This window comes from Macrobrachium rosenbergii, chromosome 23, assembly GCF_040412425.1.
Source record: "Macrobrachium rosenbergii isolate ZJJX-2024 chromosome 23, ASM4041242v1, whole genome shotgun sequence".
Classification (NCBI taxonomy): domain Eukaryota; kingdom Metazoa; phylum Arthropoda; class Malacostraca; order Decapoda; family Palaemonidae; genus Macrobrachium; species Macrobrachium rosenbergii.
In genome coordinates this window covers 37013368-37019468 of record NC_089763.1, presented here as the reverse complement: position 1 = coordinate 37019468, position 6101 = coordinate 37013368, and the positions used below count along the sequence as shown (strand labels likewise).

At 33.1% G+C, this 6101-nt stretch overlaps 1 long non-coding RNA gene across 1 annotated transcript in view; it reads left to right on the top strand.

Annotated features, from left to right (window-relative positions):
* The window catches only part of LOC136851505 (uncharacterized), a 48703-nt gene that overhangs the window by 17014 nt on the left and 25588 nt on the right, over window positions 1-6101 (top strand). The window contains exon 2 of the long non-coding RNA XR_010856899.1: window positions 4420-4598. This is a non-coding gene — a long non-coding RNA (uncharacterized lncRNA). The remainder of the gene's footprint in view (window positions 1-4419; window positions 4599-6101) is intronic.

The window sequence follows — 6101 nt, the reverse complement described above, 5'->3', positions numbered from 1 at the left end:
TGCAACTGCGAGGTTTTCCACCTGTTGCACCCTCCAAACCTTTTTACTATGTTTCCATTGCAGCGCTGAATGACCTCATAGGTTCCAGCCCTTGGCCTTGGGCCAGAATTCTATATTCCATTTCGATTCCGAGAGAGCGAGAGAGAGAGAGAGAGAGAGAGAGAGAGAGAGAGAGAGAGAGAGAGAGAGAGAGAGAATGAAAAAAAGTGCTCTTTCAAAAGTTTTATCCCTTTTTGCAAAACAACGACCTCGTGTATAACGTGGATTGCGGAAAACAAAAAAAAAAAAAAGATAAAAAAGCAATAAAAGAAATTAGGTTAGAAAAAGGAGGTCGTATCTCGTTCACGCACTTTTTTTTTTTTTTTTTTGTGTTTTTCGTCGCCACTTAACCGATCCGCTCTCGAGTGGTTGTTAGGTGATTAAGAGACGACACATGCTGAGGCACAGATTCGTCTCCCCACTCGAGGACGACAGTACACTCCAACTTTTAGAAAGGTGGTGCTTCATAGTGGACCCCCTCTCTCTCTCTCTCTCTCTCTCTCTCTCTCTCTCTCTCTCTCTCTCTCTCTCTCTAATAAATTTTTATAATAAATATATTTTTATTATATATATATATATATATATATATATATATATATATATATATATATATATATTTATTTATTTATTGTAATATATATATATATATGTATATGTATATATGATAATTTCTCAATCATTTCCATACTAAGTGTGATTATTTTGTTTTGAGCTCTCTCTCTCTCTCTCTCTCTCTCTCTCTCTCTCTCTCTCTCTCTCTCTCTTCTCTCTCTCTCTCTCTCTCTTTGACAAAATTATAATCAATATTATGAACAGATATCTCCCTCACATCGGATCGCTCAAAAGAGAGGGGAACCTAGGTACTTCCAAAGTACTTGAGGCTTTGCCCCAAAAGGCAAATTTCACACCTTGCAAGCCAGTGAGATTAACCCAACTTCTCGACCCACCAGAGACAACTGATAAAATTTCGTTCGAACTACACCTTTTCAAATACGATGTGAGTCTATGCGCGATCATATAGCCTACGTAATATACAAACCCTTTAGTGATGACAGGAAAATTCTTTAAGTGTATTCATTCAATTTTGTTAGTGGACATAAATTGTATAAAAATGACGACACGTTAAACTTTTGAGTGTACTGTAAAGTTTGAAATGATTATATGGCGTTACAAACAGGCTGTATATATAAAGTTTATCTGTTGGTATTACCAGAAAGTTTATGCCACTCTTGACGTATTGGGTGTTACAAGATCGTGGTATTTTAACTTATTATATTCCTAATTATATCTGCGTCATCACCAATATATTCACGGCAACATACACGTAATGCTCTTAAAAACATGGATGTGAAAATACATTGATTTACTGTATTCCAATGGCTGAAGCATGAACTTAAGCAGAATTTAGTAGGTTGTCTTTGTACACTGGATTTAATACCATTGTTACCTCTGTTAGACAATCCGAAGGCAGCACGCTATAGTCATTGCCCGTTTCCGTAGTGAATGTTATCCGTGGCCCCAGTTCATTTAATTGACCGAAGAAAGTATTTACATTTTCGTTCCCTGGCGAGATACTCATGCCGTAGGACCTAAACCGCATAACATTGAGTGACATATATATATATATATATATATATATATATATATATATATATATATATATATATATATATGTGTATATATATATATATATATATATATATATATATATATATATATATATATATATATATATATATATATATATATATGTGTGTGTGTGTGTGTGTGTGTATGTATATATATATTGGAAATAACACAAATTTACTGCGTACAAAGTTATTACTTTCACAGAGGACTGAAAAGAGAAGATTCTTTGTTTCCAAGCTTTCAGAGGCTCGTCTGCCTCCATCTTCAAGGAACCATCTTAGAAGAGGGAGACATAGGAGGCTCTGAAAGCTTGGAAATTATTAATCTCCTCTTTTGAACCTTCGGCATTACTGAGGGTCCTCTGTGAAAGTAATAACTTCGTATACCGTGAATTTGTGTTGTTTGGAATACATATATGTATATATATATGTATGTATATACTGTATATATAATATATATATACATATACATATATTTACATATATATACATGTATATGTTTATGTATATACTGTATAAGCGAATCCCACTGGAAAATGACAAGCAGAAGTTCAGGTACCAAGCGCTTTCACGTCGTTTATAAATGTGAAAGCGCTTGGTACTGAACTTCAGCATGTCATTTTCCTGTGGGATTCGCTTATACACCGAAGTCACGTGCATTTATTGTGATTTTTTAAGCATGTATATACTGTATATATATGTATTTATATATGTGTGTATGTATATGTATATATATATGTATAATATATGTATATATATATATATATATATATATATATATATATATATATATATATATATATATATATATATATATATATATATATTATATATATATATCACTCTTTCTCCAATTTCCTTTTAAGAACACTACTTTTAACAATGATCTTTCAAGATATGCCCTTTCCTTATAAAAGAAAACTGTATTTCAAAATGAAAAGGCAACCTGCCCGAAAAAACGAAGCCACGTCGAGAGAGAGTGAGTTTTTTTTTTTTTTTTTTTTTTTTTTTTTTTCAAGTAAAATCGGGAAAATATGAAGGACGGGTTGCGCCTCAGTAATGAAGCATTCCAGAGGGCGGGTTGTCGCAGGGTTACGGTGGTTTGTGTGTGTGTGTGTGTGTGTGTTTGTCCCATTTGTTTGAAATAAATGCGCTGTCTTTTAATCTGTTAAAAAAAAAAAAAGGTTCCCGATTTCCGGTATGGTCATTTTGTTGAATAATTTTTTTCCGGTTTAGATTTTACATATGAGTCTATCAGGCGAGAAACATGCCAAGCGCCATCCTGGGCCAAAGTATTTTTTAATTTAATGTATTATATTTTAAAAATGGCACTTGGCATGTTTCTCGACTCAAAAGCTCATATATTTCTTCGTAGTCGTGTGAACTTTTAAGCGTTCTCTTCATATTTCGTGTTGCATTTGTTATGTGAGTCTTATAAAATATACGATTTGGGATTTGCCTGGTATGCGATTATATTTAGTTTTGTCATTGGTATTTGGATTTATTTTACTTGTTTTTACCATTGCTCTGTCTTCCTGGTTTCCACAAAACACCGCCTTGCTCTTGACACATTTACTCACAACTTTACCCTTTTGAAACTACTTTCGAACTCATTTAGTAGTGTGGAGTTTCTCTTCACTATCGCCAGTCAGCACCGTCATCTGCAAATATCAGCCATTTCGCTTTACATTCACCACCCATTTTATTTTACAGCATTGTACTTCCACTTATTATTATTATTATTATTATTATTATTATTATTATTATTATTATTATTATTATTATTGTAGATAACGTTTATCTTTCATATTTTGGATATCATTTTGTTACCTTTGTTCTGTAATCAGCATCTTTCTCACGTCCGTGATTACTTTCATAATTATGACATACTCAAGCAGTAATTGCTGATTCTCTTAAAATGTGATAAAGCTAGCTTAAATTTAGCGTTTGTTCAATATAGAACACCCTGAGTAAAATAAACGAGTTTTTGCTGGCACTGAAACTGAAGTTCATGGGGTAGGCGAAATTCTGGAATAAGTGTGAAAAATACTGTATATATTCACTTGCTTATACACAGGTGTATATGACGTGTTAATGCGTAAGTACAAAATACACACACATACACACACACACACACATATATATATATATATATATATATATATATATATATATATATATATATATATATATATATATATATATATATGTATGTATATATATATATATATATATATATATATATATATATATATATATATATATATATATTTATATAAATTATATATACATATATATATATATGTATATAAATTCACATATATATATATATATACATACTATACAATATATATATATATATATATATATATATATATATATATATATATAGGCTAAAATCCCACGTTAGTAGCTACGACGGTGTGATCTGAAGGAGACCGTTCTTAACGGTTATTATTTTAAAGTTTTCCCTTTTATGCCAATTTACATGTATTCATTTACGTTTTACTAATGTTTTACCCGTGCCTGGAAACTAATGCCCCGTTGATTTTGGTAAGGCTATTTGTCAAAATAACAACAAGAGGTAATTTCCACGCAGATTCTGAGAAATTGAAGACCAACCATAAGAGATTAAGGAACTAGTATGAAGAATTTAAAATCTGTATCCGTTGCTATTCTTAGGATGATAAGGTTAAACTGCCGGACAGATGGATGGAAATCTTTTGACCATGACACCAAAATTCTATTCCAGGTATGTTGACTGAAATTGAAAGACCGGTTCATGATGACATTATACAGTGACTACGCACAGGGTTGGAGTAAAGATTATACAGTGATAGTAACAGGCATATCGCCTTTGATATCACTGTTCATCCCGCTTACGTTTATTGATGATGTACGAAGAAGATCTACACGTGGAAGAGTTTCAAGGTACGTTGCCGAGTGTCATCATTGACCATTGTAGTCTACCTTGAAAAACTCGTTTTTACGTTTTCTATGAAAGCAAGTGGCTATCCTAGTTTTCTATGTAAGATTCCTGGCGTATTGTTTTGGTGAAGTTAACAGTTTAACAGAAAATTTGTGTGTGTGTGTGTGTGTGTGTGTGTGTGTGTAAAACTGGTTGAAAGGTTGTAATACTTTAAAAGTTAACTCACGAATACGTACTGATTGCTTAATTGCCGGGTATATTAGTTTTCTTTAACATATTTGTATGTAAAATATTAGATATTAGTAAAGTCTGGAGGATTGTCCTTTCAACCAACATTTTTCCCTTCATGTTATTTTAATGAAAAATGGAGAAATATGGAGATGATCAGTGTTGCATAGTGAAAATGAAGACTGATATACAAAGGGTCACATTAGGCTATCTTACTCTTAAGTTTGTGTTGGTTAAGTCCGGAAGCTCACACTGTTTTGAAGCTGAATGTCCGTACTTTATTGTAGCATACTACATTGAAAACTGGGAGGAAAGAAAATATCAAAATGACATGTTGAAGTTCGCCAAAAGTGTTTGGCCGTGTCATTTGATGTCGTCAGAATCTCAAGGACCGAGACTATGAGGACATTCTTAAAAATTATCAAAGGGTTTAAAGATATCACTGAAAATTTTTGGAATTGTGTTATTTGGTCCAGTAATCATGTCTGGCCAGGTATAACCTTTGGGCCTTTAAGACATTGGGATTATTCTTCATTTTCCACCTTTTCATAATTTCATTTTCATTCATTGCAAACCCTCAGATGTTAGACCTCAAGGGTTATTATAAGTCATATGAATGATAGGGGTGTGTTTGTGTATCCCTGAAGACACTTCTAGATACAAATGCCTTGCTTTATACTATGGTTTCATGCCCACAGTGAACAACTCTTGGTTCTGATTTAAAAAGTCCCCCAATTCTCTCATGTATCTTACAGGCATATGCAGCACTCTGGGTCACTCAGACATATTATGATTGATGGGCTGTAATGAAAAAAACTGAGGTTTTATAACACAAAACTCATCTTTTATAAAAATGTGTCAATTGCACAAAGATTTTATCATCTCTGGCGTGTGAACGACTCTGCCACATTTCAAGATTACACAAAATATGCGGAAGGTGATGGATTGGTAACTGCAGTTTCCAGTGGCACGTGTCATCAGATTACATCCTTCTTACCTTTAAACAAAACTGCCAAGTCCGGGAATATTCAAGACAATGAATATTGGGATATATATAATAACTAGTGTTCATAAATACAAACATCAGTTTACTGGAAGTGCCTTCACCCCATATCTGTTTTGTGGGAATGCCTTTGTCTCATCAAAATTTACTGTGCATGTCTTCCTCATATCTAAGTTTACTGGGGATGTCTTCCTCATATCTCAGTTTACTGGAAGTGTCTTCCTCCTATCTCAGTTACAGAGAGTGCCTCATCCAAACCCCAATTTACTGGGAG